General features: G+C 42.7%; 1 long non-coding RNA gene across 1 annotated transcript; it reads right to left on the minus strand.

Moving 5' to 3' along the window:
* Positions 1-95: 95 nt before the first annotated feature.
* LOC110367328 lies at positions 96-9,229 on the minus strand. The gene is made up of 3 exons (XR_002427391.2): positions 8,507-9,229; positions 8,200-8,418; positions 96-579 (listed from the first exon to the last, which is right to left on the minus strand). It is a non-coding gene; the product is annotated as an uncharacterized LOC110367328 (long non-coding RNA).
* Between the last annotated feature and the right edge of the window lie 12,117 nt (positions 9,230-21,346).

Genomic DNA, 21,346 nt, shown 5'->3' on the forward strand with positions numbered 1-21,346 from the left:
AACTGATTTGGAAAGAATGTAATTTTATTCAGACGTACATATCTTAAAAGCATGCCACAGCTTCAGTCCATGAAGTAAAAGCAATCAATAAAACGTCCAAAAAAAAAACAAAAACATTCACCCCTTCTCTATGTTGTTTGAAAAAATAAACGTAACGCTCCAGCGAAGCGATGGTGTTGAATATCCACGAGGGTCCAGTGGGCTCCTCAGGGAAGGCAATAGACTGTATAGTTATCACCTCAGCAGGGTGCAGTCCCACCTACCAAACTATACAACCTACTACCTCACCCTGACAGAACCCGAGTCAAACACAGCACACGTCTACTCGTCGGGTCAAGAAATCAAAAAAGGCACATTAAAACAATTACTGCTGGCATTTTTGACAGGACAACACGATTGGCCATCTTTAGAAGACCTTCGACGACCAGTTGGCTCAGCTGTCTCCTTGGGAAAGACAGTAGATTGTATAGTTATCTGAAAAAGAGGTCGAAGAACCCCACAACTATTCAATCTACTACCTCAGCCCCAAGGACACAATCCATGCTGCATCCATATCAGACATCCACAAAGGTGTCTTTCCTGGAAGGACACAGAAAAAAAAAGAAACAAAGAATGTTACTTTAATTAACAAATTCGTTTTAAATCAGGCTCGACTTCACTTCAAAACATGTTCATCTTCAATGAAATGTTGACAGACGAGTCCCTGCAGAAGAGACTGTGACTAATTTCTTGGCTTTTCTTTAAACAATTTCCTAGAAAATCCCAGTTCCTGGCAGAAGCTGCTCGCGCTTCAAGACAAGTGTTCGACAGCCACGAACGGGGAATAAGATAATCATAATCAAAGGAGATAACAATTAGTACAAACCAAAGAAGTCCAGAGGGATAACACAAATCAACATAGCTTTTTTTTTTGTTGTTGTTGTTGCAAGAGTGAAATTTGCAACTTTGTTCCTGCAAAATAAATCACAGATAAATAATTTAACGGTAAGCGGACATCCACCAAGTCAGCGCTGGTGTGCAAAAACCTAACAAGCAACTCACTTGGCTTCCTGAGACTCCTGCCATGTGATCGAACGAGGAAAGAAAAAGAGAGAGCGAAGCGAGAGAGAGAGAGAGGGGGAGGGAGAGAGAGAGCGGTTCGATTCGGTGCCAGGAATCCTTCTCCGGTTTTGCCAAAAACTGAGCTCATTCCAGCGGGGCTATCCCTGCGTTGGAGTGGCTGCTGCTTCTCAGGCGGAGGTACGCAACACACAGATGCCTGCAAACACCGCTTCCACCAACTGTCTCGGGTTGAATACGAAGCTGGGACCCTGCCCACCCCCCCAAAAAAATAAAAAAACACAAAAGGGAAACACAAAATGGCGTCCTGCAAGGCTTCGGCCATTTTAGGTCTGTTTAAAAACATTGCGAGGTCCACCTTGTGGGTCTTTTTTCCCTTCTCTTTTCTTTTCATTCCTGAGCCTGCAAGGACCTTACAACGAAGAAAGAACAGTCGTCGTGTCACAAGTTCCAGAGAATGAATCTTGTGCCGAGCAATGAGCCAAAGCCCAGCCGACCCTGACGACACACTCCATCACAAACGCCCAAGCGGAGGAAACTATTTCTTATCAGACAGCTGGACGGTTCACAGGGACGCCGGCGCTCGCGTGCGGGCGCTTTCGGCTCGGCTTGAGGGTTGAAACGCGCCGGCGTGTGAAAACGCCGCGGCGACCGAAGGGTTAACGGGTGCCAGGCTGAACGCCAGGCCCGGGCTTCAGAAGACACAGAATGGGTTAAAAGGTGCACTGCTTGCATAAATTAGCACACAGCCACAACCCCTGAGACTTGGTCCAGACTGCCTTGTAGTTAGTATGCTGTAAACCCCACTAGTCTGATTACAGAAGACCAGACAGAGAGAATGGGGCATGGGGGGGGGGGGGCAAGGAGGGGGGGTGCGTGTGCTGGCATGATGCCCACCTCTGCCACAATGCTAGTAGCAGATCTATGAGCTGGTTTTGTTCGCCAAGAAACCTCCCCTTGACGTGGCCTGTGCTTGGAGGGGGGGAGGCGGACAGATTATTGGGGGGGGGGGGGGGATGAGTGAGCTTTTGGGGGGTAAACGATTGGCACCCCGTTCTCTGAACTATATCGGATAAATGAAGGCTGAATAATGTCAATCACGTGAGCTCGTCTGACGTTTTCTTAGCTACATAAGGAGAAAAAGAGGGCGCTCACTGTCTCAGCCGGGGCAAACCATTTTCTCTGTCAGCAGCTGTAGAATAAATGCCCCCTGAAGCCCTCTTGGCCAGCTGGGGAGAGTCTCAGACAAGAGGGGGCAGAAATGTATGAATCTCATCTGGCAGTCTTTGCATCTGTTGCTGCAGAATAAAGGCCACGAGTCTTCAAACTCCCATCAGGGGCGGGCCAGGAACCGGGAATCTTTGGCCCCGTCGCCCTCTGACTGCACTACTCTGCAGAAGGTGATATGTTTTTTCTGCAAACAATTTCCTGTTTCAGCACAATCATTTTGGTCTCTGGGTGACAGTTCCACGTTTTCTGCGCCTGTTTTTAAAAAAACGCTGCATGAGTTGCAACTCTGGTTTAACTCTAAAGATGTTCTCGGCAGATAGCTTGCTATATCTACACAGTCAACAGGTTGGTTTCTGAAGAAAATAAAGAGAAACTTTAGAGACAAAACGGTCAGAACTAAAATAAAATGCTGGTATAAAAGATCAAAAAGCGCTTGTGACAAGTCATCTTCACCTCTTTCTTTCCTTTCTCCACGTTTTGAAGAAACTGCTGTTATAATTGGTGCTAAACAAAATCACCGGTGTTTATTTACACATTATACAATCTTGAAGCCTCAATTAGAATTTCCCCGTCTGTCCAAACAAGGGGGGAAAAAATAGTAGCTTCTATGGCAATCCATGCAAAAATAAATCTAATAAATATCACGGAAACAAAAGGCCTTAGCTTCGTCTCTCTCTCTCTCTTTCTCTCCCCGGATGCAGGATTTGTTAACATTCGCTCCTCAACTAATACACAAATGAAATTAGCAAACCCCCACCCCTCCTAAAAAAAAATAACATGCGAGCAAAAGACTCAGGTGCCAAGAAAAGTCCTCCCATTTGGACCAGATTGTTGCATGAAGCAGAGGCAAGGAAATACCTACTGGCTTGCCTGGTCCCTTCGTCCACGACACGGGATGAATGCTTGGCACCGAGTCGCCACAGAGGAGGAGGTGAAGGAGAAGGAGGAGGGGGGGGGGGGGACCCGACGATTGGTGCAGGTTCCTGTGTGTGTGTTTTCTTCCTTCCTACTCTCTGCCTCTCTCCATCCCTCTCTCTCTCTCTCTGAGCTTTGTGCCAGGAATGGGCAGCATCTCAGTGCCAGGCAGAATTTCAATAAGGAGTAAGGAGGTGGTGGGCAAAAATAAGGAAAAAAAGAGGAGGAGGAGGAGGAGGAGGCACAGTGGGGGAGCTGGCGTTGGCAGAGGAAGTATGCCACACAATGGAGGGATGAAGAAATCTCTCTGAAATGCATACGGGGGTCGTGTGTCCCACCGGCCAGGCTTTCTGAATCGCTAGCTAAAACAAATGCTACAGGGAATTTGTCATATCAGCATTTTTCATCTTCCCCACCCCTGAAACGAAGGGCCCACTCCTACATCTAAGGACGAAGGATGCGAGCTCCTGCGTAGTACTTGGCAGGGCGCCCGCTTGATGTTTCTTCTATCCTCATCAACCCGGCTAAACAGTCGCACAGCTCACGCTCGTACGTCTATGTACAGACACGGGTTGTAAGGCCACATGCATCCGCTTACACAAAAACAAACAGCACGGCTTCCCCCCACCTGCGTGCTTCGAAGGACCCGCTGCTCTACCGGCTAATTTAATTAGATTCTTGCGCATACAACTGCACTTAATTGGGAAGACGATAAGGCTGGGCTGAGACGTTAGCAGGAGATATAAATATGACAGTGGGAAGCACATTTGGCCTTGCTAGAACGGAGAGATACGCGCGGACTCTTAGGTGAAATGTCATATTTCTGTTAAGCATGTAGCTCCTCCCAATTAACACACACAAATAACGCATTTTATCTTTGTGGGGATTCAGTTTAGGCAGCCAAAGCGATAAACCCGAACAGATCTATTACAACATAAGAATAATGTAATTAATAAAACCGATTATAACAACACAATTTCTTTTCACAAATGTGCTGTCAGTATAATTAGTATTTCTATACTTGCTAAAATTGTAAGCAATGTCTTTAAATATCTTTGAGCTTTGTGTCGGCCAGTAATTGATTTTATGGTACACAATGGTTGCAAAAAAAAGAAAAAAAAAAAAGAAAAAAGAAGATTACTTCTTAATAATGCTTGAAATTTCCAGCATACCGTTCTGTCTATTTAAGGGATTTAGAACGGTCAGCGATCTCTCCAGCAGTGAGGAGTATTTTTTTTAAGAAAAAGTAGGCCCTTTGCCACCTGTTGCTGTGCACAACTGCTTAGCTGTTAATATAGAAAACATCTAAACAAGTGATGTACTAAACTGAACTTGACTGCATTGTTTTATTCCTAATCAAATTTTAATACTTGTAAATTATTTTAAAGGTGTCTGTAAAACGACTGGAAAGAACTTACTATACATATCTATAAATCTGATAGAAATCTTTTTTCTTTTTTTTTTGTAAATTGCCTTAAGATGAGTCGCTTCTATATAAATAAACTAAATTTAATTGCTCGAGTAATTACTCTATAAAGAGCAGAACGAACTGAACAAAGTACAATGTACTGCAAAATAATACGCACTGTAATAAATCCCCCACATTGGCTATGAGAGACGATCCTTTTGTCTGTCTGGTTTCTGAGTCCCTAAATCTCCCACACTACTAAATTTAGCAGGCGTTAACTCTATGTATATTTTTTTGCTTTAGTCTATATATCAAAATGAACACAACAACATATAACACTATCAGCACTCCAAAAAGGTGTGTGACACACCCAGCTCATGAGACAAGACTTACTTGATGAGACAGCATTTTCATTTATTTTACGGAAACTTAAGAATCAAGCTGTTTCTTCAAAGTAGAGTAAAAGTTTCATGGACAACAAATCACTGAAGAATCTATATTCAGCGTGAAATCATTCGGACTAGCTTTGATGTTTTGTTTTGCCGTTTGTTTCAACGTAAGGTGGTTCTAATACTAAAACAGCATCGCCCGTGCTCCTTTTTTTTTTGTGTTCTTGTGAATAGAAAAAAAATGTTTCAAAACTCTGGAACTGAGTTGCAAACGTTCCCTGTTCAGTGTAGGGCAATTCGGTTCAGATTAGATCAATCTAAATATTTTAAATTCTGTAACAAAGTTGCACAAATGTTGTCCGAACTCCTTACAAAACACTGTAGCTACAACTCGAAGCTTCGGAGGAGAGGCTAACATTAGCATCGTTAGTGGCCAACAATAAGCGGGTTTTGGTATTATCGACCTGCTTAGAAATTGTTCATACGTCGTCTGTTACTCTGTCACGGTTCCTTTTTCTACTTTCTACCCAAAATGCTGCCGCACAAGTAATTAAAAGTGTTAATGGCCTGTCCGACATGTGGTCACAGGCTAGCCATCTTCCTATCTGAGGCCACGGAAATGGATCATTGACTATAACTACAAACCGCTTCTTGAGACAGCCTGGACTTTGACAAAAAAAAAACATCTGGTGGCCTTTAAAATATAGCGTAACTATCAATACGTTATACTATATTGCGGTATGGATCAAAGAATAACGAGCCGCTAAATATGACAAACACGACTGGAGATATTTCTGGATGCAAAAACCACAGACAGTCTAGGTGTTAGAAATAAAGGAACAATTATAATCGTAAGCTCATTCAAATCACAGCTAATAAACTATGCTATAGTCTTTAGCTTTAAACCTATGAGCTAACACATTAATACTATTAAACTGTGGTATTTTTCACAAGGCTATTATACCATAAAAATTGCATACCAGATGTCTAATAATAACTTAAATATAAAATAAAATGTTTAAATTAGGTTAAGCTATATATTCCATAATGTAAAGATGGATAAATGGGCAGCGTAATCATCATCATCGTCAATTTCTATGCATTCTGATATCGCTGCTGTTTCTGCTTGCTACTTTTTTTTTACACATCAGAATATAATAAAATAATAATAATTTACACATTTACACATTTCTTCATCGCTTTAATTTTTCCCTTTTCTCCCCTATCGATGTGTTGTTTCCATGGTTTTAAATGTTTCTGATGTCTTCCAGTGCTTATCTGACGTGTCATTACACGCCCACATATTATAGCTTTTACAAATTCTATAAACAGGCACGCACATGCAGCCTCAATACAAACACACAGACACACACACATATATATATATATATATATATACACATCAATACATATACGCAAACACACAGCACATAAACTCATGTATTCCTTTTTAAAACGTGTGCGCATTTGCGTGCATGCATGCTTTTTTTTTTTTTCCCTTTTCTTTTTTTCAGAAGCGTGCAAAAGTGCAAAGTGGTGTATGTCAGGATGAAACAGCTGCAGCTTCCTGCATGAGAAGAGAAACTTCCTGTTGCCTCGCTGCAAACTGCGGCCGGTCAGCCACGGTATCAGCCAATCAACTGAGCCGAGGCTGAATGCAGGAAGTTAGCCTGACTGCCTCTAGGAGAAAAAAAAGCCCAGAAACATTATGAGGCAACACGATAAGTTCATCTGAGGATAAGAGAGGGGCGGGGAAAGAGCTCTCCCACTCCTACCACTCTCTTTCTGCCTCTACTGTAATTCTTGTTCTCTATTTTTTTTTTTTCAAGCTACTTTCTTTAAATGCTCCTCTTATTTCAGTCACCCAATAAAGGTTTTTCTTCTCTTTTTTTAGCTAACATTTTTAAGCATTAGCTTGAAGCCTAAATCGTTGCAAAGCTAAGTGAAATGGCAAAGCCTGGTGAAAAGAAGCTGGCAGCAGCTTACCCACGAATTGTGAGGGGCATGTTGAAAGGGTCTGCTCGTGTTTACACGTGGCATGTAGGCGCCATTTTAACACCAACCCCTATATAGACCTAGATACAGTAGGGCAAAAAGATACTTAGATACAGTAGATATAGTTCGGCGTGTAGGTTAAAGGAAAGGGTATAGCTGTTTGTTGATTCACTCGCTCTCTTCTCTCCAAGTCAAAAGTAACACTTCTTTTACTTATTCCGCTCTCAGACGTGTTTTTTCTGCTATCTTAATACAGTTAAACATTAAGCTTATGCCTACTTTCAGGAAGTGGACAAACAACCGTGACTCATCAGCGCTATACAGAAAATTTTTTCTATGCAAAAAAAAAAAAAAAAAAGATCACCTTTGATGTGAGCAACTGAAAAGAACAAAATTTTTTGACCTAATAGTATGAAGTGTTTGTCTGAACTCCGCTTTCTTTCTCCCTGAGTTTCCCCGTTAACTGCAAAGTGTCATATAAGGTTATGTGGCATGGCCTGTTAGTCCGTGTTTCAGGACAAGCCCCCGACTTGGAAGCGAACTGCCACACCCCTACATTGCAGAGAGATAAAACTAAACACGTTTGCCAAAGCGCGTGTGGCGCTGAATCGCCTACCACCTCTTTCCCTAGTTTTACCCGGTGGCTGACAGTGAAGACAGGCAAAAATAAGAAGCTATATATTATTATTGTCTCAATACTACCTATCAAAATGGCGGCGAGGAACCAGCCCTTCCACTGGTGTGTCGGCGGTTTAACTTTTACAGACCTGAGATATCTAGAATCGACCCTATGAGGTCAGGAACGACCCAGAGGGCCCGCTCTTCCTAACGCCGGTCGCCGACTAGACACCTGTTCCACACAGAAAGCCAAGAAGAGACTGTGGACCACCCTGTCAGAGCCTGCTGGAGCAATGAGGGAGGAGGAGGAGGAGGAGGAAGAGGAGACAAAAGTGAGCAGCAGAAAAAAAAAGGATGGTCAGCAGCGAGTTGGTTCCTCGGCTCGCGCAAAAAAAGTTTCTCTCTGGCAAACGCGGCGTAGCATGGCGAGCGCGCCGCGGCGTGGCGACTAGCGACGGCTCACGCGTTTTACAGGAGGAAGACGGCGATGGAGGACAGAGAGGAAGGCGAGAGGAAACAGAAAGAGACGAAACACAGGACGAGAAGAGGTGTCACAGGGATCGAGGCGGGGAAAAAAAAAAATACCTGAGGCCTGTGTGTGGTGAGGCGGGCGGACGGGCGGATGGGCAGGCTCGGTCGGACGACAGGCTGAAAAGAAGGCCGTGATGGCGGGAAGAAGGGAAGCGAGAGGAGTAGAGCGCACCCTCTGAGAGCTACACCCCCATTCCCACAATCCCCTCCTACTGGCGTGAGTACGTCCGCCCGTACAAAGAGTAACAGAGGAACGTCAGCTCTCGCACAGCCCTGTAACCAGAAAAAAAAAAATTAAAAAATGCAAACCAGAGTATCAAGGAGGAAGAGACCTTAAAAATCAGAGCTGCCAAAAACTCACCTTACTCGCAGCTGCGTGTGACTAAGGCAGAGTCTAACTTGTGAAGAGACACACTGAGAAAGAGAGAGAGAGAGGAGAGAGAGAGAGAGAGGACAGACCAAAACACAAACACACACATGATCAATTCGCCAGCCTTTGGTTTGCCCTCTGCTCTGCCCTGTGATGCGTTCGCCTCGGTCCGCCTGCCCACTTTGGCACCGCTGCCAAGAGGGAAGCAGAGAAAAAAGGGGGAGGGCAGAACCGGGCGGCGGGGGGTTTGCAGTGTGGGGAGGACATTGAAGGAGGAAGGGAGGGGACATGCTGTAGTGAGAGGAGGAAGAGAGAGAAGGAGGAGTTAAGAAAGACAGTGTGGCAAGAAAAAAATAAAAAAAAATTAAAAAAAGAAGAAAAAGAGACAAGAGCGGAAGCACAAACTATCATGGGCAGCCACGCCGACACGAAGCCAACGAGGGGGCACACTGCCGAACATTCGCATGTTAATCAGCCGACATCAGAAAACGCACGGCGGTGAGAGACGCCGGCAGGTCCAGACACTTCTGCCGTCTCGCTGCGTCTCGCCGCATTTTCACAGTCAGGAAATGGAAAAAAAAAAAAAGTCCAATCAAACTCTTAAGTCACGCCAGAGTCGTGGTCCAGAACCTCGGTTCTGGCCAATTCTCCCTCCTGCAGAACCCGAGTGGGAGGGATTTCTTGATGTTGAGCTAAATGAATGAGCTGGGAGGATTTTTCTTCACCCCCCCCACCCCACCCCGTCTTCTTTTAGTCTTTGGCATCTTCCCAGATCTCCCTTTTGATTCTTGCACCAGCGTAAGGGGAACAGCAGTCAGCATGATGCAGCCACTATATTATGCCAGTCTTTAGGAGTCCAGAGATAAATCAGTTTACTCATACATGGCCATCCTCCTCTATCGCAGCCAATCGCTGAGGTCTGAGCTGCTGTCCCGAGACAAAGCCAACCAATCACAGCTCACCTGCATCAATTTGAAAACGCTGAAGTTGCTTTTAAAAAAAAAAACATCCACATATTAAACATCTGAAACCAAAAACAAAAAAAAAAAAAAGCTTTTTGTCTAACTTACTATTAACAATTATAAAAGAACAAGATTGTGTGTATTAACCAAAAGCGAACAGCCACGTCTTTAATTTAGCTGCTGGATAAATAGTCACTGAGTCCTAGGAACAGACTAAACAGATGACAGCACACGGTTGCGCAGGGCTTCCCCTCGTCCTGGAACGCTCACTGCAGAGACAAAACAGACCACCGAAAGTCCAGCTTCTGTGCTCAAAGTCCACAAGACTTTACTGGAAGATAGCACAAAGACCACGCACACACACACACACACACACACACACACACGTTCATACTGTACACACGCGCAAACAGGCGCGGTGTGAGCGATCCGGTACTTCCATGGAAGCCTGAGATTCAGCCAGCAGGTTGGACGGCCCCTCGATGTGACGTCATGTCTCCTTTGTTGTTTATGAATTTATTTCGCTTCTCAGCTGAACCCTCTGAACCCGAGGTCCCACCCAACCCAAACCCCCTAGACAGTCCCCCCCCCCCCACCCGCCCCCCCAACACACACTCACACATCCTTCCATCCACTCCCCTTACCCGTCCTGTCCTCCAGCCCTACATTTACCCCCTGCCAACGAAGGCGGGTAAATACAGTATGGCTTTAAAAAAGGAATGGGGAAAGGGAGGAGAGACGGAGAGAGGGAGGAAAAAGAAAAGGGTCCAGATGTCTGTCTCACTTTTTTTTTTTTTTTCCCTCCTCCTTTTCTTCTTCGATTGGTCCCAGTGTCTCTTCCTGCTTGGCTTGTAAAAGTTTCAGCTGCACGGCGGGCCGGCCTCTTTTGGCATCTCTCCAGCCCTCGACTTTGCCGTCCCCCTGCCAGAGAGAGCGAAGGAAGAGAGGACAAATATAGTCACGGCTAAGCCGCACTGTAACGCTGCACGGGCAGATGTGCTCTGGAAGGACAGCTATCGCTTGGCTTCGCACGAGAAGAGAAGTATGCGTGCTTAACGGGGGTTAAGATGGCGTGTGGAGTTTGCGGAGGCTGTCCCCACCTCTGTGACGTTCGCCTGTCTGTAACTGGCTCTGATAGCTGCGTGAGATAACAATGTGTTTTAGTGCTCACACCCAGTTCACACAGGGACATGTTCCCAGTCTTGTTTTTCCTGGAATCCAGCTGCTGTGACCGCGTCAAATTTGCACAAGAGGGAAAAAAAAAAAAACAACTATTAAACATATTCTGCCTCTTTAAATAGTTACATTTATTTGAATTCAATATGATTCCTAGATGTAGTTTTGGTAACTGTATGTAGAGGGACTAACAAAATATTGGTGTACACAAATCACAAAAATGTTTACGGAGCCCTATCTGGTCATGAGTAGTTAGTGTTAATTGTAAAAGTGTGGTCATGTTTTCTTTTCCTTCAGGGTGAGCTACGAAGTTTTTAAAAAAAAATCAGTTTATTTACATTGCTCCAATTCCGATCAATAGCACTTTGCGAGACAAACGGGCCCGCTTCATATCTAGAAATATGTACTAAAAGCTAATCGATACGATCCACTCACACGGATGGAATCAAATTCAATTACATACGTTCCAGTTAAATCCTGGTTCCATTGCCATGCAATCAAACTTAGTTGCATACATAGTAACTCGGTATATAAATGACAAAACCTAAAACATGGGGCCGGGTAAGAGTATATCCTTCAAGACATTCAGAGACGATATTAAATTATGGATTTATATTATAATCCTAAAAATATACTACCTTGTAATAACTTGATTATGATGAGGAGCAAAGTCAAGTCACAATTTGCATATTAGGATGAATCATGCAAAGTCTGTTGACTGTTATTCCTTGAAAACTACGGTTGGCAGCAATTAACAGCAACCTTATATTTACATGTTACCAAGGTTTATGTGTACAAAATAAAATTCAATACCCTCTAAGTTTTTTTTTTCCATCCACTATGTAAACGTAGGCCTACTCAATGAAACTTTTTATTTAGGCTACTTTCTGAAAATCAATACACTGAGTAAACAATAAAAAAATAAGGAGTTTATAGTTGTAACACAGAGAATTAAAAACAAAAGAACAACGAGGAAGTGAACGTTACGATCTTTCCGTCAACTCTTTGATCTTTAAAGTGTTCTAATCCCAATAGATTAACGTCCTCATTACCGGGCATAGATGATTTGCTGCTTTACGGAGAAATAACAAGGACGAAACGATGCCTTTAAGCTGATTACTGCGTCAAAATACCTGGCTGCTTACATCAGGCCACAGGACACAAAGAGTGAAGCCATCAAGGTAAATTTACGCATGACTTGTTGGACAGATGTCCTGACTGTGTTTTTTTTAACCTTGTTTTAATTGGCTCACTGCCACAGATTACTATCAAACAGTTTTGGTAACTAATGTCACCTGCTAGAGGAGAAAAACGCATGTTTGTGGCCGTTTAGCAGGCTGGTGCATAGACATCGTATACGTAGACACGTCGTTGGGCGCAGGTTCGCACGTCAACGTCAACGTCACTGCCATATTGTATGTGGCAGAAAAAAATGAAGTTCTATTGTAGTGAACGTGGATAAGAGAAGATGCCTCATTCCTGTGCTGCATGGAAATGTATTCGGGCTGATTCAGTACTTGTATCTGCCTTCTATAAACTAAGGCTGCACCATGTTGCAAAACTGGACATACTAAAGCTGCAGAGTGGCAACACTAGAAAAAAGCTGTGCAAGACCGTTCTTTTTCAAGGTGTTTAGCTTGTATATTTGTGTGTGCATATGTGTTATGAATAAAAGGATCAATTTATTAAATCTAAACATTGTCGTCTTCATTATTTCATAACCGTGTCACATGTGAAACTTTAGGAACAGACTTTTTGGGGGAGTGTTAAAGAGGTAAAATTACTATTATGAGAAAAAAAGACCTAGGACAATAAAGTAAAAACATAAACGTGGTAATGTTATGAGAAAAAACGTCATATTATGAGAATTAAGAGGGAACATTTCCAGAATAGTCACAGTTTGCAGAATTTTTTCACTCCTGGAGTAATAGGGCCAGGTTAGATTATTTTTATTATTTTTATTATTTACGAGAATACAGTCAGGAGAATGAAGCTAGAGGGATACGAAAATAAACTTGCAATATCACAAAAATAAAAATATTACGAGTACAAAGTATATTCTGAGATTAAAGTCCCTCTGATACTGTTTGAGTGACTGAGTAACTGCAGATTTGCCACATTTAATATGGCGGACGCTCTGACGCATCGCAGCATAGGCAGAACCCGCCCAACGACGCGTCTACGTATCTGATGTCTATGGGCTGGTGGCCTTTTTGCTCATGAAGAAACGCTAAGCCCGCCATCTAGTGGCACAGTTATGTAAATGCAGCTTTCAAGTTTTTACACATCCATAATTAAACCAAAGAGTATGAATAGTTTCTGATACCAGTGACCGAAATAACGTTTTACATTTCATTAAAAAAAATAAATAAATAATAACTTTGGGACTACAATGACAATGTTTCATTTAGATTTGTGTTTCAATGGAGCCTATAACCATCTTAGGAAATTGTGCATGAAATACATGTCATCAATTAGGTATTGAATTACACTTCTGTTTTGCGATATTATAAATTTTGATGTCATAAATTAGAATTCTATTTTAAATAGCATTACATTAATGTCTATGCTCACAAAACTAGGTACTTTATAGCAACTGTGCCGATAAGAAATCTGAAGAAGAAGAATGCAACACAATGCCCATTTCATCTTCTGTTCCTTTTATGTCCAAGGAAGTAGTTTAGTGTGGAATAAATTAAAAATCTCTCACCACGAGTCTGCCAAGCATTGTCAAAGTAAGTAAACAAGTTGTGTCATCTTTGAAAAAATGGCAGACTGCAGTTTATTCTTGTGCCTTTCTGGGAAATAAACTAGGCATGTTACATAAGAATAATTAAATCATATTTGGGTGTGTTGTATGGTTTTGAAGAGAAACAAACTTGCTAACCTTGCTTTCTGGGAAAAGTTCGTAAAGGCAGGTTCAGTTTCAGACATGTTTGTACTTGCACGGAAACTAGAGCAGAGTTGAGCTGATTTTAGGAACTCTGTGGTTTGGTTGGTCAACAATGTGATTTTCCTTATTAATGAAGCATTTTTAAAATCAAGCTAATAGGTAATTAATAAGTTATTGTGATGCAAATGTGGATTATTGGCAAAGGTATTCACACACATTCACACATCATTCACATCATATATGGCGATCTTTTGGATGGAAATAAAGCTAACTTTTTGCAAATATGTATGCAGATCTTATTTTATTTTTTTACAAAAGAGGGAGCCATGGTTGAATTAATGCAAATATGCACAGTTTTAATCTTTTAAAAGTACCAAAAATTTACATATTGAGGGATAATCTCCATCATTTTTGTCCCAGCTAATGTTATTCTAGCCAGTTTTTTTAAATATCCTTTAGCCAGTGTTTTTATATACCAGTTTCACAAGGCTGCCAATAAGGTTTACTTAGGGCAGCTTTGGGAGGGTAATGTTGCACATTCTGAACCAAATCACTCTGACTAATCCTAGTTAAATGAGAACCTTAAGAAAATAAATAGATCCGCAGCCAGCTCAAGATGAGAAGGTTTAGGGCCTTCTAGGCTCAGTGGCTCAGACGCCATTGCGTGTTCACTAACAATTAGTATGACCTGTTTTCCAAAGTATCGTTCGAAAAATGTAATAAAAATATATCCATTCGACACCACCGAGACTGGCTGGAACATCCTAAATCTGAGATAGAACCTCTTGTAAAGCAAAGCAATAAAATTACAGTTTGAACACAATTTTATTATAAAAACAGATGAGGATATAATCTATCAAAAGTTCTGATGTGATGTTTAATTTTGAAATGCATTTGTGAGATTAAATATACTAAATACTTTAATGCTTTAGGACTGGATTTGGGACATGGCCAGATTGCAACAGCAAATGTGTTACTTGGTCTCTATGATTGTTATTTTCTTTCAAAAGTTACAAGTAACATTACCTGCATTTTCTTTATGGTACAGGGTTGGTACTTGTACAGCGCTTTCTCAAGTCCAACGACCCCAAAGCACTTTACCATACAATCACACCCTGTGAAGCCCTCTGACTACAGCCAGCAGGCAATTCGGGTGAAGTGTCATAAATCGTGTCATAAATCATAAGTCGTTGTGCCCAAGGACACAATGACTGAGACGGTCGGAGTGGGGGATCAAACCGGCAACCCGCCAATTGTATAAAATATTTCATTTGTAAAAATGAAAAAAATAAATACACCATTAACAAATTAATAATTGATATGATACTAATACTGAAGCTTATACTTAAGTATACTTAATAAAATTAACTTTAAGTATACCACTTTTTGCAAAGTGTAGTATATAACGCATCAGTTTCAAACCAGACCGTTAACGCTGTGCTAAACACAGCTAGCATAGCGCTAACTAGGTGCTAATATACAGAATACCTATGAAACCATGGAATGTTTTGCAAAAGCAATATGTTTCCAAGTTGTTTACAATGTTCAGAATCAACTCACCATGTTGTGTTGATGAAATATAAGTGAGAAGTAATCTGATGGATTTAGTTAGATTTCTCGTGGCTTTCAATGGCGGAGAGCTTACTTCCGGTGTCGGCCGAACCGCTTCCGGTTTCCACCAATACTTTTTTGTCTTCTTCTGTTGTGTGTTATGGTGGTTGACAAACAACTTTTAGGTGCATTACTGCCATCTACCAGAAAGGAGTGTGGGCCGGGAAGCCCCCCATCAATCTAACATACCTTTAAATTAAAATCTCAACTATTTTGTTTATTCATGTAAACAACCCCGTTCTCCTAATAGAACTCAATATTCTTTTAACTATATTTCTAACTAAAAATCCCTGTAACATTTGCCCTCACAGTGAATTTTATTTTATTATCTTTCATACATGCGTTTACTGTTGCCGTCTGCTGATGATATCTTGGGCAAACCATAAAAACATGCTTGATTGTTTCTTCCTCTCCGCAGTATTCACATTTTCCAGTCTGGTGTTTCCCTATTGTTCTCGGGGTACTATTGAGTCCAGTATGTCCAAATCTCCCTCTTGAAATAATGTCCTCCTCTCTGCGGCTGAGACCATCCCCAATCACGGTCTCTCCCACTTTCCTCTGAAATGTATAATAAAAACGGCCCTCTGTACCCTCATCCCAGTCTTTCTACCAAACTTTTTTTCAGACTATTCTTAACAATCCTCTTAATTTCAGTTTCACTGTTCGTAATGGGGAAATCTATAATCTCTTTTCCTGCTGCCACCTTTGCATACTCGTCTGCTAACTCATTCGACCCCTATATGCGCTGGTACCCATAAAAGCACCACTTGTTTTCCTACTCTTCCTATTCTATTTATTGTTTCTACTATTTCTAATTCAATATCCTGTCTCGGCTGGGAATAGACATTCTTAACACTATAAAGTGCACCAACTGAATCAGATGCAATCACTACCTTTATCGATGCACTTTCCTCCACCCAAATCAATGGCAATAAAAGTCCAAGCAACACTCCTGTATAAACTGACAAATTATCATTTGCCCTCTGATTACTGATTACTGATTTTAACTCCCACATCAGGAATAACAAACGCTACCCCAATCATCCTATTCCATATTCTTGACACATCTGTATACACTTGTAGAACCTCACAGTATTCCCTCCAAATATATCTGTAAACACGAGCCGATACGCTCGACTAATTGTCATTTAACAAATCGTAAAGGCGCTCCCTAGTGGCGTGAAAGGAGACAATCCTGCACGTTGCTCTGAGGATTAATGAGAATCCCTTGCTACTAGCAACACTCCACTCAGTAGTATGAATAGTATTCACACTACTGAGTGGAGGTTCAGACCAAACGGTCTGAAAAAAAAAGGGAAAGGAAAGGCTGCCCCCTGTCATTCAATCACGCCCACACCAGGGGGCGCTCCCCACAATTTTAAAACCATTGGCCTAAATGTTGGGTCATTTTATCATTCCTTTTTTGTGTCCTTCCTCCCTTAGCTCCCTTGTGTCCCTCCTACCCTTCTTGTGTCCGCCTCCTCCTCGTTTTCTTCCTACTTGCTATCCTCTCTCCCTTGGGCCCTTACTTTGGCCGCTCCTTCCTTCTGTCCTTCCTTCCTTCCTTCCTTCCTTCCTTCCTTCCTTCCTTCCTTCCTTACCTAAGGCCCCTCTCTCACCTTGGGCCAGGCTCTGGCCTAACATCTGTTACTCCCCCGCCGTCAAAGTTATTAATGCGCTTCCTTTATAGGTCCGTCCAAAGCAGCGCGTTTAAACGCTACTGTTAAACACCAGCCTCCCTCTGAAGAAGTCATCTAATCTGGAGTCTACCCATTCCGTCATGGGAGGAGTTTGCGCTGGAAGCCACCAAAACTTTTGCGTGTCGTGTGTTTCGACGCCACGCCTCTGTGGGTTTTCCTCCTTGCGCTGATTTCACACCAAATTCATAATTTGCATTCCTCCCTATTTTTTTTCTTCATCCCGTCAAGGACCCGTGTCTTTTTTTTTTTTGTTTGTTTTGTTTTTTTTTACTGTTGAATTTCGGAGCGAGGGTTTCTACCTATAAGAAGTTGGTCCCCGTGAAAAGAAAGAAGCGAGCGGGCGAGCCGTTGCGAGGTGAGTCGCAGCTCCCAGATATCCTTCTTTGTTGTGTGCAACAAGTTTTTCATGCCGCAGCTGCTTCGCTTCGTGTAAAACGCTGGAAGTTTGTGGGGATAGTTGGCATATTTCTGCATCCGTCCACGGGAATCTGCTGAATCAGAGTTCCGTGGGGTTCGGCGGACGGGTCGTTTCGTGTTCTCGTGCCGCGAGCGAAGCCCTTTTTTTTCATAAACGTTGGGGACTCGGGTTTGCAGTTTGTTGCGGTTTGATTAGCCCCCCCATGCTAGCGCGTTAGCATAGCAGTTCGAAAGAGTTAGCAACTCCAGCTCGCTCAAAGATAAAGTGACACGAACTAACAGCGACGTCAGCTGCGCTGTAACTGCATCCCTGGCTCGTTTTTAATCATTTTAGGAATTAAAGCGTGTGTTTTTGTTTCTTCCTGAGTTTTTTTTTTCTTTTTTTGCCAACTCATATTTAGCCAAACGGCTTTGTTTCCCCCCCTTCTCTACATGCTAGCTACTCCTGTTGGGAAAAGTTTCGCTACTACGCGAGTATGACGCCAGAACAGAAACTACGCTTTTTTTTTTTTTTTTTTTTTTTGTGGTGGTTGTTGTTGTTTTCTCGACTGGCTGATTTGCGTTTTCTTTACGCTGCGGTCTCAGGGCAACAAAAGGCTGGAACTGATTCCACAGAGAGGGTTTGTTGCGGCGGGGGCAGCTGAAGTTGCCGATCAAATCTGTGTTGAAGCAGAGCTTGAGTAATCGCGTCTCCCGCTGCTTCCATTGGCAGCAGGGAGGGCAGCCCGTAGCGAGCATGTGTCCTTTCAGAGTTTGCTGAGCTCATAGTTTTATTTAGCCCAGTGCTTTACTGGCTCCTCTCTGCACCGAACAGCTGACCTTTTGGCCGCTGTGAGCTGAACATAATGCCTCTCAGGTCCTCCAGCTGTAATGCTTCAGATCAGTGTATTCACTAAAAAACTAAAAAACAACCGATTTCTGGTTTTCTCACCATTTAGATTTTTTTTCTCTCCTTAGGATTAGTGCTGTGCATCGATTCAAATTTTAAGAATCGATTCAATTCCGAATCTCAAGATTTAGAATCGATTTATTTTTTTTTATTTTTTTTATCCGGTCTCAAATCGGATTGCTGGTATTAACAACAACAACAAAAAGAGATGTCGCTGTTACCTGAATTACATGTGTAGTTATGCAACACATTGATAGTAGTATTATACTAGCACACAACAGAAAACTAATTAAGCGATGGTGGTTAATGGCGGCTGTGAGGACCGAACCGTCTCCCTGAACGGTGCTTTCGCAGACATGCTGTGGAGCTGAATACCCAAACAGGTCCAGGGTAGAAAACAGAGGACACCAGCGATATCTACAGCTGCTATTTGGACACTAACCTGGTGCGTTATTACAACTGTGACATGAAAAAGTCCCTTAGTGGAGTGGAGTGTGAGCCAGATGTGCCAGCTCACACATTTAAAGGGTAACTCACCCCAAAATCGATTTTTTGCCATAAACTGTTAACATGATTGTCTTATGGTACTGCCTACATATCTTGGTCATTATTTTTGAGAAATTAGTTCAAATTTGTTCAAATCCTGCTTTTGTCTAAAGTTGTCAGTGTGGTGGTTGATGTGACGTAATTCTGATATAGTGACGTCAATAGCTCTGCCGCTGTTGGTATAAAAAAAAAAACAGCTCCATCTTGTGCCTCCATAGCGAGCACTGTTGCACTTTTCAAACCCTCCTGCGACTTTTTCTGCAAATAGGGCGACTAGAAACAAATCAAACAGCTTTTTATGCGTTATTAGCAAATTTACCTGAAAGCGACCAATTGTTCTGCCCTTAGTGTCCTGAGGCAGCCGGGAAGGAGCCGCTGTGGGACAGTGGTGAAGTTAGTATTAGGTTGGACATTGGATGTTTGTGCTCTGCGACTTCAACAGTCAGCCAGCAGACAGAGAGCGGCAGCTCAAGATCAGCCTCCCTGTATCAGTTTGAAAAGGCGGCTGAAGCCGTGGAGCGCCAATGTCCACTCGCCAACCTAGAACTAACTTTCCCACAGTTCCCTCTCTAGATCAACCATACTTTGTGTCCACATGCTGCGCAAAGCTGCCGGTGATCCGGCCTGAATAAGCGGGAAATATATATGATGATGCATAACTGGACAAATCATGTCCTCCACTGCCTCGGCAGCCCCGGTTCGGGCTTCACTGAGTCAGCGTCTTGAGCCAGCAGCTTGAACTGATAATGACTTAGAGACTTCGACAACTTTTACTAACTTTTAATGCTCCGGCCTGCTAAGCTCCACAAGCCTCCCTCAACCTCCGGGGACGAGGGGGTGTAGAATCTTCCACCTCAAAAAGACCGAACCGTGGCGTAACAACCAGCATAACTCTGCTCTCCATGATTCAATGTGGCAAACCAAGATTGCAGCTGCTCTCCCCACCCTGAAGAACAAAGCCCACCCCCCACGTATCCCCGCCCACTTTGATGGAGCGTCTCTAATTTGTCTGGGGGGGATATATGCTTTTACATGGGGGTGAGTTACACTTTAAGCTCACAGTGGAAAATGCGTGTTTTTTTTTTATCTTTCTTTGGTCATATGAATTAATCTTTAGGAATTAATATGAAAAGTGATTTATTTGTTGCTTTTTAAAACAGCCCTATTTTGGAATAAATCACACGAATGAGGAAAAATGTGCTTTAGATTCTTTGAGCAATTTATAATCACACGAAAAACAAATTTCAAGTTTATCAAAAGTCAAGCAATGAACCCGTCACTGCCCTCATCAGGTTTTTAGTTAATTTAAGGACCAGGCAGCATTGAATTCCCAGCATTAAACCATCCATCCATCCATTTTCTAACAACACTCTTATCCTTTGTGGGGTCGTGAGGGGTTGCTGGTGCCTATCTCCATCTGTCAATGGGCGAGAGGCGGGGTACACCCTGGACAGGTAGCTAGTCTCGCAGGACATTAAACCAGCCAGTCAATATTCAGAGTTAATTAATGTAAATTATGCTTATTCTGAGCTTTGGCTGTTTGGTTGGTGCATCTCTAAAGTTTCTACTTGGCTTTAATTAAATCAACGTATCAACAGAGTTAAAGTTAGATACAGCGTTTACTCATTTAAGCAATAGCTGCTCCGGTAATAAGAAAATCCCAATAATGTTCTGTTTATGGTGAGACCAGCAATACTTGATCTTAGCTTTTCAATTAAGCGAAAGGAGTTACTGAAATTAAGAAACTTTTTAACCATATATTCTAATTTACTGAACATGACTATATGTTGCAGTGCAACGCTGTAAGACGCTTCGTTTTGGGCCACGACTCAAACCTTCAGTGCCGCTAATGTATCGCGCAGCAACACTTTAAATGCATCCATTTTTCCTGCGTCCAGGTTTCTCTGATCAATGTGGAAAATGTTCGTCTCTTTCAGCAGCAGTCTGATCTCTGGAGGGGGGAGGGGGGGGGGGGGGGGGGGGGGGCTGTAAGCAGGGCCTATCGTACAAGCCCGTCTCTGCAGGGGAAGTTGAGAGACCACACTGATGCTCCGCGGTGGTTTTGTGGTCGGGATCATTTGTGCCACAATCTGGAAAACATTACACATCCAGCAGCTTTCACATTGTAAACGCTTGTCTGCGTTCACAGAAGACGTGGGGGCATCCATAACCATGACAGGAGAGTTTAACTTTCTTTCTTTCACATGTAAAAGTCATTGGCTTTGTTGAGTTCACGTACTCGGGTTTTACTCTGAGGCGAGAAGATGATCAACAACAACAAAATAAATAAATCAGGTTTCTGGTCAGTATGTGTTGTTATCATTCATCTGTTGTTCTAATCTCATTAGCATAATCGGCTGATCTTAACTGAGGGTGGAAACATTGTAGCCCCAAAGGATACAATAAAGAGAAGCCGTCCTAAGATTGTTCTCCATGTACGGTCGTCACTCCGGAAATATCAAACGACCTTAGACGAAAGCGATTAGGAAAGATTATAAGACGGCTCGGATTTGGACGCGCAGGACTTAATTACACACTTTGTAAAATACAAAAGCATAACGCAGGGAGTCGTGACCACTACGGGGAGGATGAAACAACAGAACATGCTATTTACGTAAGCCACGCTTTTGTTTTAGA

This window comes from Fundulus heteroclitus, unplaced genomic scaffold, assembly GCF_011125445.2.
Source record: "Fundulus heteroclitus isolate FHET01 unplaced genomic scaffold, MU-UCD_Fhet_4.1 scaffold_751, whole genome shotgun sequence".
Classification (NCBI taxonomy): Eukaryota; Metazoa; Chordata; class Actinopteri; order Cyprinodontiformes; family Fundulidae; genus Fundulus; species Fundulus heteroclitus.